At 42.1% G+C, this 12,188-nt stretch overlaps 1 protein-coding gene across 3 annotated transcripts in view; it reads left to right on the forward strand.

Moving 5' to 3' along the window:
- LOC106573992 (cyclin-dependent kinase-like 5) overlaps positions 1 to 12,188 on the forward strand; it is a 72,700-nt gene that overhangs the window by 26,308 nt on the left and 34,204 nt on the right. The window lies entirely within an intron of this gene.

Raw genomic sequence — 12,188 nt, forward strand, 5'->3', positions numbered from 1 at the left:
TTGACGACTGTCTTAGTGTGTTTGGACCATGATAGTTTGTTGGTGATGTGGACATCAAAGAACTTCAAGCTCTCAACCTATTCCACTACAGCCCCATCAATGAGAATGGGGGCGTGCTCAGTCCTCTTTTTCCTGTAGTCCACAATCATCTCCATCCTCTTCATCACGTTGAGGGAGAGGTTGTTGTCTTGGCACCACACCACCACCACTGACCTCCTTATAGGCTGTCTCATCGTTGTCGGTGATCATGCCAACCACTGTTGTTTCATTAACGAACTTGATGATGGTGTTTGAGTCGTGCCTGGCCATGCAGTCATGAGTGAACAGGGAGTACAGGAGGGGACTGAGCACGCTCCCCTGAGGGGCCCCCGTGTTGAGTATCAGCGAGACAGATGTGTTGTTCCTTACCCTTACCACCTGGGGGCGGCCTGTCAGGAAGTCCATTATCCAGTTGCAGAGGGAGGTGTTTAGTCCCAGGGTGCTTAGCTTAATGATGAGTTTTGAGGGCACTATGGTGTTTGAACACTGAGCTGTAGTCAATCAATAGCATTCTCACATAGGTGTTCCTTTTGTCCAAGTGGGAAAGGGCAGTGTTGAGTGCAATAGAGATTGCATCATCTGTGAATCTGTTGGGGCGGTATGCAAATTGGAGTGGGTCTAGGGTTAATGGTGTTGATGTGAGCCATTACCAGCCTATAAAAGCACTTCATGGCTACAGATGTGAGTGCTACGGGTCGGTAGTCATTTAGGCAGGTTACCTTAGTGTTCTTGGGTACAGGGACTATGGTGGTCTGCTTGAAACATGTTGGTATTACAGACTCAGTCAGGGACAGGTTGAAAATGTCAGTGAACACACTTGCCAGTTGGTCAGCGCATGCTCACAGTACACGTCCTGGTTATCCGTCTGGCCCTGCGGCCTTGTGAATGTTGACCTGTTTAAAGGTCATATTGGCTGCGGAGAGCGTGATAACACAGTCTTCCGGAACAGCTGGTGTTCTCATGCATGTTTCAGTGTTATTTGCCTCGAATCGAGCATAGAAATAGTTTAGCTCTTCTGGTAGGCTCGTGTCACTGGGCAGCTCTAGGCTGTGCTTCCCTTTTGTAGTCTGTAATGGTTTGCAAGCCCTGCCAGATCCGACGAGCTTCAGAACAGGTGTAGTACGATTCGATCTTCGTCCTGTATTGATGCTTTGCCTGTTTGATGGTTTGTCGTAGGGCATAGCGGGATTTCTTATAAGCTTCCCGGTTAGAGTCCCACTCCTTGAAAGCGGCAGCTCTAGCCTTTAGCTCAGTGCAGATTTTACCTGTAATCCATGGCTTCTGGTTGGGGTATGTACGTACGGTCACTGTGGGGACGATGTCATCGATGCACTTATTGATGGATGTCATCGATGCACTTATTGATGAACCCAATGACTGATGTGGTGTACTCCTCTATGCCATCGGAGAAATCCCAGAACGTATTCCAGTCTGTGCTAGCAAAACCATCCTGTAGGTTAACATCTGACCACTTTTTTTATTGATCGAGTCACTGGTGCTTCCTGCTTTAATTTTGGTTTGTAAGCAGAAATCAGGAGGATAGAATTATGGTCAGATTTGCCAAATGGAGGGCGAGGTAGAGCTTTGTATGCGTCTCTGTGTTTGAGATAAAGGTGGTCCAGAGTTTTTTTTCCCTCTGATTGCACATTTAATATGCTGATAGAAATTTGGTCAAACGGATTTAAGTTTCCCTGCGTTAAAGTTTCCGGCTACTTGGAGCGCCGCCTCTGGGTGAGCGTTTTCCTGTTTGCTTATGACAGAATACTGCTCATTCAATGCGGTCTTAGTGCCAGCATCAGTCTGTGGTGGTATGTAAACAGCTACAAAAACTACAGATGAAAACTCTCTGGGTAGATAGTGTGGTCTACAGCTTATCATGAGATACTGTACTTCAGGCGAGCAAAATCTTAGATATCGTGCACCAGCTGTTATTTACAAAATACATCGTACGCCACACCTTGTCTTTCCAGACGCCGCTGTTCTGTCCTGCCGGTGCAGCGTATTACCAGCCAGCTATGTTGATAATGTCGTCGTTCAGCCGATGACTCCGTGAAGCATAAGATATTACAGTTTTGAATGTACCGTTGGTAGTTTAATAATCTGCGTAGGTCATCGTTTTATTATCCAAAGATTGCACGTTTGCTAGCAGAATGGAAGGAAGTTAAGGTTTATTCAGTCGCCTATGAATTCTCGGAAGACCTCTGGCCCCTTTTTCTCCGCCTTCTCTTCACGCAAATGACGGGGATCTGGGCCTGTACCCAGGAGAGCAGTATATCATTCACGTTGGGCTCGTCGGACTCATTAAAGGAAAAAAAGGGATCTGCCAGTCCGTGGTGAGTAATCGCAGTTCTGAAGCCCAGAAGTTATTTTCGGTCATAAGAGACGGTAGCAGCAACATTATGTACAAAATAAGTTAAAAAATAAGTTACAAACAACTCAAAAGGAACACAATTGGTTAGGAATATAACACATTTACAGTACCAGTCAAAAGTTTGGACACAACTACTGGTTCAAGGGTTTTTCTTTATTTTTACTGTTTTCTACCTAATAGTGAAGACATCAAAACTATGAATTAACACATATGGAATCATGTAATAACCAAAAAGTGTTAAACAAATCAAAATATATTTTATATTTTAGGTTCTTCAAAGTAGCCACCATTTGCCTTGATGACAGCTTTGCACGCTTTTCTGTATCTTCTGTATAAAAAAATTGTGCAAAGCTGTCATCTACGCAAAGTGTGGCTACTTTGAAGAATCTGAAATATAAAATATATTTAGATTTGTTTAACACTTCTTTGGTTAATACATGATTCCATATGTGTTATTTCATAGTGTTGATGTCTTCACTATTATTCTACAATGTAGAAAATAGTAAAAATAAAGAAAAACCTTTGAATGAGTAGATGTGTCCAAACTTTTGACTGGTACTGAATGTCCTAAATGTTATAACGTTAGCTACCTAGCCAGTTATTTAGCTAGCTAGCTATTTATGACTAAGCCAGAAATACTATTATCTGGCTATACATTGCTTTGACCTAGCTAGTTAACGTTATCAACCAGAGAGACATTCAAGTCTTAGCTACGATTCCTACCTAGTTGTCTAATGCTAGGTGTAAACAGCCGAGTTTACTTCCTTTTTGAAAAGGTCTTGATGAGTAGAACAACTAGCTAGCTAGCTAGCTAATTAACGTTAGTATTTGAAACCATCCAGTCCTATGATTAAATGTCTATAATTTACAAAGTGTTTTTTGTTTCAGTCTTGATCTGATATTGCTTATTTTTACCACATTTTCTAGATCAAGGATATCCAGCTTTAATCCGCCAACACATTTGACAATACAGTACAACTCCAATCAAAGTAAGTACAGAATATCATGTTTTTTTTTGTATTTACTCTTTTCTCAATATTGTAATATGAGGTTCTACTGGAAACCTGCCTTTATCTATTTACGTGGGTGTGTGTAATAATTAGTACATCTCCTTCCAATGCGAAACCCCCAGGTACGAGCCCGCTTTGAGAAGGTTCTGGAGGAGGTGACCCGCTTCACCCCTTGCTAATTACTGATTGGTTTGTTAATTGTTTGCAGATTGTGTTAGTGTATGGTTGATTTACAGTTATGTGTGTGTGTGTGGCTAGATGCATGCATTCACATACACGGTGATCAGCTTGTTGGGAGTGAACTGGGAGTATAGTGCTGTAGCGGTGGGACAGAGGAGACCGCAACAGAGAGGGCTTCGTCCTGAGCCCTATACTACAAATCAGGTTTCAAGAGTTAGCAAGGTAACTTTGGTCAACTCTGGGTTCAACTTTCCTGGAAACCCGATGTTGAATTGCATTCAGTTCTACCGCGGGCAGAAATTAGAGTTTTGAATCAGGATGTGTTTTTATCTTGTGGCATGCTTCAGGTGATAGAAATCTGAACGCACTACCACCGCTTTGAAAAGTTGATGGAATTATACTTTCTTATGGATATATTGTCTCACAAAGTATGTTAAAATATAATTGTATTCAAAATTCTGGCTTGTAGATGTCATGAGAGGAAACTTTAAATGCAATTCAACGTTGGGTTTCCAGGCAAGGTTCAATTTAGGTACCATGAAAGTGTCCCACCTTTTCTATGGCAATGAATCCTTCAGAACGAACCTGCTCCGGGGTAGGCTAACTAAGGACTAACTCCATTTATCCTGAATGAAGTGTCTGAGACATGAGTTGAGGACCAATGAAATCAGATACCCTCCCTCTCACGAAGTCCTCATCTCCTTTATTTGTGACTTGTTTCAGGAAACTAGGCGTATGTTGCATGTCACTACTTCACAGGAGAGGCATTTGAACGTAAACATTTTTTTTTTTTCTCAATTTTTTCTTTTTTTTTTTGCATAAATGCCTTCTGGAACACTGCACTTTCATGTGCCTTAGTAACACACTTGTATGCCATCTGTAAATGTTAACAAAATTGTTACATTTAGAGCCTAGTTGGTTTAGCCATGGAAAAAGGCATGAACCTTCCCGCTACCATTGATTGGCTAATATAATGGATGGGCTGGACATGCTGAGAGATGAGTTCAGATTGGTCTGCCATGTAGCACCTTCTGTCTATAACATGGGCTGCTCAGTATGTGTAGGTAATCCTTTCTAACGTGGCTTTTTTTAAAGATATCACGAATAACTGCAAAATAATTGCTCCTCACTTTCGAAAAGAGAACACACAGAAGGCTGTTGTATAAAACACTTGTCTCCGGATGACATCTTCAAACTAAGGGCAACCATGGCATCTGTGACAGAGAGAGAGAAGCATCCATCCATGTATACGGGTAAGAGAGTCTAACTAGCTACATTTTCAAATATTATGTGTTTTTAATTTAGTCAGAAAGTTGTCTTCATTGAAAATGTAAGCGTACTGTTAGCTAACTAGCTAACGTTAGCTGGCTGGCTCGCTAGCTAACGTTACGTGCATGATCTTTGTAGTAATATTATTCATATCTCAGACCCATTTGCATTGCTAGTTATAGCCTAATGTTAGCTAGGTAGCTAACATTGAATCTAGTTGATTAGCTACCTGCAGATTCATGCAGGGTAGTAACATGAGTTGAGATTATGGTTCATTGTTTAGCTAGTTAGCTAGCTACATTTCTAAAGAAAAGACTCCACTATGCAAGGTACCATATCACTGTACTGTTTATACCTTCTGTATCCTGTGCATATGACAAATAAACTGTGGCTCAGTTGGTAGAGCATGGTGTTTGCAATGTGTTTGCAACGCCAGGGTTGTGGGTTCGATTCCCACGGGGGACCAGTACGGGGGGGGAATGTATGAAATGTATGCATTCACTACTGTAAGTGGCTCTGGATAAGAGCGTCTGCTAAATGACTAAAATGTAAATGTAAATTTGATATAGTGTGTGTTTACCAGAGACTGTAATGTGAAGAACAATATGACCTGCCCCGAAATCAAATTAGGATATAACGTTAGGCCTCCGAGACCAAGTTTGTGTCCAAGATCTAACATTCTTCGGTAGAATGCCCTGCTTTTATTTCGCCTTACTCACAACTGTAAGATGTTTTCTGTAATTAGCTTGCCAATAACTTGTAAATAATGATCTTGTTGTGAGTTTATTTTCCTGTAATAATTAATACAAATTAGCTAAAGTTAAGATGTCAGCCATATGTGGTTATTATTTGAACTGACTAGCCAGCTAACTTTACGTTAACAAGCTAGAAACAGACCAAAAAAATAGTTTAGAAAGTTGCTTTTAGTTGCCTGGTTTGCTGGATGGACATATACTAAAATAATTTTTAAACGGATGGGTTTATTGGTGTTATAATACACCAGTTATGCTATTTTAGACCACCAGGCTGCTGATGTCATGCATATGAATCCTTAAAGAGATGGGTGGGGCAAAGGCTTAAGAGGGTGTGAATGATGCTGAATGGGTGTAGACGAAGAGCTTTCCAGTACTTGTAACAAACCATTCGAGGGCCATTTTCTCAAAAGTAGGGTTACAAGTTTAGCAACTTTCAAAGCAGAGTTACTTTCCCATTGTTCCTCAACTCTATTGTATTTTATACCCTCTACTTTTATCCAATGTAAAAAAACACAACTTAAAATGTTGCTACATAAGACCGAATCGAGCCGGCCGGTCACATTTGAGGAAGGTGACTACCGATTCAACATTCTATTAATGAAATGGTTTTTTTGTGTGTGCTTTTTAAAAATATTAAAATACCTATCACATTACACATTTAGCAAGGACAGCATTTGCTTTCTAAACGATACGTTTTTTGCGTGATTGTATTTAAACATTTGCAAAAGGCAAACTGACAGCCGCAACCAACCATAAACATAGATGGCGGTTCCCATTCAAGTCAAGACTGGCAGCCATTGCTAGTGTACCCATGATTGCCAAAATGCGACAACGCAACAAGCTGTTCCATGGATGGAAGGGGCAATAGTAGTGGGGAAAAAGCTGCTAGTGCATTGTTAAGCACACCAAAGACAGCACTTTTAAAAGCCTATTTCACAGCATAGCCTGCTGAATTTGCTAAATATCTTTTGATTTTGTTACAACTTAAAAGGTAGCACTGACTTGCACATGGATTGATGTTTCAGCATTGTCTCAATGAAAAGTTTGGCATTCGACTAGCCATGTGCAACATGCACACGCAGTTAAAAGCCTGCTAGAGTTAGTGGCAGGCAGACAAGCAATATCCACTGTAGTAGTAAGGATGAAGCCTGACCTGGAATGTGAAGCTAACTGAAGCTGGCTAGCTTTATAAAAGCCTGAGTAGTATATCAATCTAGTGACATACTAACCAGGCTCGTGTCACTGGGCTTGTGTCACTGGGCAGCCCGCGGCTGTGCTTCCCTTTGTAGTCTGTAATGGTTTGCAAGCCCTGCCACATCCAATGAGCGTCGGAGCCGGTGTTGTACGATTCGATCTTAGTCCTTTATTGGTGCTTTGCCTGTTTGATGGTTGGTCGGAGGGCATAGTGGGATTTCTTATAAGCGTCCGGGTTAGAGTCCCACTCCTTGAAAGCGGCAGCTCTAGCCTTTAGCTCAGTGCGGATGTTGTCTGTAGTCCATGGCTTCTGGTTGGGGTATGTACGTACGGTTACTGTGAGGACAACAACGATGCAGTTATTGCTGAAGCCAGTGACTGATGTGGTGTACTCCTCAATGCCATCGGAAGAATCCCAGAACGTATTCCGGTCTGTGCAGCAAAACAGTCCTGTAGCTTAGCATCTCCGTCATCTGACCACTGCTTTATTGACCAAATTACTGGTGCTTCCTGCATTAGTTTTTGTTTGTAAGCGGGAATCATGAGGATAGAATTATGGTCAGATTTTCCAAATGGAGGGTGAGGGAGAGCTTTGTACACGTCTCTGTGTGTGGAGTAAAGGTGGTCTAAGTTTTTTTTCCCTCTGGTTGCACATTTAACATGCTGGTAGAAATGAGGTAAAACGGATTTAAGTTTCCCTGCATTAAAGTCCCCGGCCACTAGGAGCGCTGCCTCTGGATGAGCGTTTTCCTGTTTGCTTATGGCCGTATACAGCTCATTGAGTGCGGTCTTAGTGCCGGCATCGGTTTGTGGTGGTAAATAGATAGTTATGAAAAAATATAGATGAAAACTATTGGTAAATAGTGTGGTCTACAGCTTATCATGCAAAACCTAGAGACTTCCTTAATTTTTGATTTTGCGCACCAGCTGTTATTGACAAATAGACACAGACCGCCACCCCTTGTCTTAACGTATGCAGCTGTTCTGTCTTGCCGATACACGGAAAAACCTGCCAACTGTATATTATACATGTCGTCGTTCAGCCACGACTCGGTGAAACATAAGATATTACAGTTTTTAATGTCCCGTTGGTAGGATAGTCTTGAACGGAGCTCATCCATTTTATTCTCCAATGATTGCACATTGGCCAATAGGACGGATGGTAGAGGTGGGTTACCCACTTGGCGATGAATTCTCACTATACATTAAGTCACTTGGCTCCATCATATCCTCACATGGTTTCGCCTGTCATTGCTATGCGGATAACAATTGACTACTTTTCTCCTTCTGACAACTCTCTGTTGGCTGCACTCCCCGCTTGTCCCATCAAACCCCTGCAACTTATCCAGACCGCTGCAGCCCGCCTGGTTTTCAACCTTCCCAAGTTACCCCCCTCCTCCAGACACTCCACTGGCTTCCAGTCAAAACTCACATCCACTACAAGACCATGGTGCTTGCCTATGGAGCAGCAAGAGGACCTGCCCCTACACCCCAACCCGAGCACTCCGTTCTGCCATCTCTGGTCTCTTGGCCGTCCAACCCCTACAGGAGGGCAGCTCCCGCTCAACCCAGTCCAAGCTCTCTCTGCCCTGGTACCCCAATGGTGGAACCAGCTTCTCCCTGAAGCTAGGACATCAGAATCCCTGTCCATCTGAAACCCTACCTCTTGCACTTTTAAAGTGTGTATAACTGTCTTATGTTGCTGGACCCCAGGAAGAGTAGCTTGGCAGCAGCTAATGGGGATCCATAATAAATACAAATAAGATGAATGAACTAATTGGAAGTCGCTCTGGATAAGAGCTTCTGCTAAATAACTAAAATGTAAATAAGTGGATCATTTGAATTGGCTGTGTGTAGTCCTAGACAAAAACAATCATGGATCATTTGAATTGGCTGTGTGTAGTTCTAGACAAAAACAATCATGTACACCCCATTGAATCCCAGGACCAGAATTAAGAAACACTATTCTATCTAGACTAATCCCATTCCCCACCTCACCTCTCCCTGGCTACTGTATGTAGACTAGATCCAACTCTGTGAACACATTATACTTCAATTCATGTTTGTTACGCGTACCTGTTTGCTTTCTTTGCCAAACACAAGCATGTAGGGTAGATATGAGAGCATTTCTTGTTTTTTTTCTTTGTTGCTACAGTTTGCAAACAAAATAATTGTGAAAGTATTTATGTTTTCCAGGTGATCTTGGAGATGGGCAACTCTAGTTCTCGGAATGCAATTAGTTTAATCAGGTGTGTTAGTTGCGGCTGGGGGGAAAAGTGTGACACCAGTCAGGACCCAGAAGGCTGGAGTACCACAATGACGATGACCAGAAGAAGATGGAATCAACAGACTTGACACAAGATCCTGATTCTAATAACTAGCTGGTTGATAAGCTACAGGAGGGTACCACTCCAGGAGATCTGAACCTCCAGCTAGTCCCCCACCCTTTTGTCTTGTAAACTCTCTCCATCTACTATAGCAGTCTGGTGGTTGGACTGAGAGGGATGTAAACAGACAGCTTGCAGCTATCACATTTAACAATGTGTTTTTCATCCACCATTACATCATAATTTAAAATAAAGTCAATAATCTTTGTTTCATATTCTTGTGTGTCTGTGCTAAGGAGGTCCAGTGGGTTTATATGAATTGTACTGATGACTGTATTACAATATGTTTTTTAGGTTTTGATATAGTAATACTTTCTGGAACTGGTCTCATCACCTGCTGCATGCATTTCAATAGCGAAGTTGTTTATGAATTACAAACGGGCGGCTCTAGAATTTTGGGGGCCCTTTGGTTGGGGGGCCCCCCACCTACATTTGACATTGCATAATTTTTTACATTTTTTATTTATCCTTTATTTAACTAGGCAAGTCAGTTAAGAACAAATTCTTATTTGCAATGACGGCCTACCCCAGCAACACACGGACGACACTGGGCCAATTGTGCGCTGCCCTATGGGACTCCCATTCGAACCAGGGACTGTAGTGACACCTCTTGCACTGTGTCGTAACATGACTATCATCAATCCGATGACTGTTATTCATCTAATAATTACCTACTATGTTTAATTGTTATTAGATTAAATTAATCATGTAACAATTAACTCATTAGGAATTTGGGGCACCACGGGAAAATGGTTTAACGAGTTACTATCTCCCAATTTAAACTCTAAGATATATAGATATATATCTCGATAAGTCACTTATTAATTATTATTACCTCATATCAGTCTCATTCTGAACGTCACATACTCCTTGGATATCTACAAGAACCCTAACCTAATTGATGAATCAGAAGATACACAAATTGGCTGAATTATTTATTTACTAACTAACAAAATCATCACACAGAACACACACACGGTATAGGTGATTGATTACTAACATAATACAATGAAAACAGGTCCCTAGTGGACTAACAAAAGCATGACCGTTTTGGTTACATAATGTAAAGGAAGGGGTAGGTAAGGAGAAGGAGAGACAAAGAGTCAACTTATTGTACATACATTTGGAAGCTACACTCACGGGAATATGAATACTTTGCACATTTACGACCGCTCATTCGGATAAGAAATGCAGTGTATATATTTGCACGTAGATGTCTTTGCTGTCTCTCTGTTGAACTCGATGGGTCCTATGGTGAATTTATCGAGGGATGTAAGACTCTGGTTTGTCCACCAGAAGTAGTCACAATGTCCTTTGTAGTAGAGCTTTTGGTCTTGGAGTGTTCGTTAGAATAGATACTTCAGGTGTACCACACGGTGGTAAGAGGGATCTGTTCCTCACCCTTGTGGCTTTAGTCAAAGTTCTAGACTACTTTACATGCACAGCTGCAGACTGTGAATGTTCTGGTCTAGTCTTTATCTTCTTCACTCGTGTTGGGAGTTTCAGAGCTTCTAACCATTTCGTAACATTCAGCTCGCGTTGTACGTCAGCTGGTCTGTAGAGTTTAAACCATTTCAACATGTGAACCACATTCTCACGTCTTTTTGGTCTTGCAGTTTTAACCATTTGTGACATCCGGCTTACACCGTCCGTCTGCTTGGTCTCACCATTTTCAGCTGTGTAGCCACCGCTCCACCCTGTCTGGTCTCAATGGTTGATTATTCAGGGTTCAGCTCCCGACCACTTTACACGCCAGCAGGAACCCGACATGTTTTGGTCTGATGTAAATTTTGTTAGCAAGTCCTTTAAAGCACTCTGGCCAAGGGGACGTCCCATCACGCTGACACAATGTCTGTGCTCACGTGGGCGTGGTTACTGACTGGGCACAGGTTTATATGAAAAGCCATTATCTCACAAAAGTATTGTCATACTTAATCATATATGTTATACATATTTAGATGCAAACCTGACAACTGGAATGTGTATTATTCTTTAAATCCCCACCGACCATTTCCCACATTCTTTATGTTAGAAATAATGTTTCAATGTCCAATCTTTTGACGTTAGAGTTTTCAAGCGGGCCACACTCTCTCTAGACAAAACATTCCTTTGGTGGATACTGAAAGGCAGAGAGGGAAAGTTTCCTCCTGCTTAAATTTACGACCCAGTGTTAAGGTGTCAACACCGGCACAGCCCCCCCATTCCCTCTTCTGTGGGAGTGAGGTCTCTGGCTATCTTCAGAAATGTGCCAAAGCTGATCTGGCACCTTTGATCCTCACCAAGGAGAGAGAGTCATGACATCTGAAATGCTGCGCCACTCGAGAGCCCATTCAGCAGACAGTCTTATTCAGAGCGACGTACAGGAGCAATTAGGGTAGATCGACAGATTATTCACCGGGCCCCCTGGAGGTCAGGGCCCCTGGAGGTCAGGGAACATGCCCTGCGTGCCCAGTTGGTTTTTGTTCATGATTGCGACAAGATTAGATAGCTGGCTAGACTAACTAGCAATCTAACAATTGTTAGCTGTCATGGCTAATTGAGTGACTGTCAGTGACAGACATAACATCTACTATTCTTACTTTCAATAGTAAGTTGAGCCCACTGAGTTCCTCTTTTTCTTTTACATGTTTTGGTTCGGGCCCCCAAGTGACCAGGGGCCCTAAGCCACCGCTTATGTCACTTATGCCTGGAACCGGCTCTGATTACACAATTTCCAGAAAGTCAGGATAAATCAGGCTAAGATGCTGCAACATCAGTGAACAGCCATCTTAGTGCAGAACAACATTGCCTGGACACTTGTGTATGATTTTGTGATGAGACTACAAATAATATTGGAGATATGGCCAAAGAGTAGCTAATACTGACGATCATGGTAAGCACAGACATCGCTATAACATTCTACTAACGTTTGATGAAACTGTCACGGCATTATGCTATTATATGTCATTTAAGAGCATTGTTTTGATTAGCTAACTAGCTAGCT

The sequence above is a fragment of the Salmo salar genome, chromosome 16, assembly GCF_965601325.2.
Source record: "Salmo salar chromosome 16, fSalSal1, whole genome shotgun sequence".
NCBI lineage: Eukaryota > Metazoa > Chordata > Actinopteri > Salmoniformes > Salmonidae > Salmo > Salmo salar.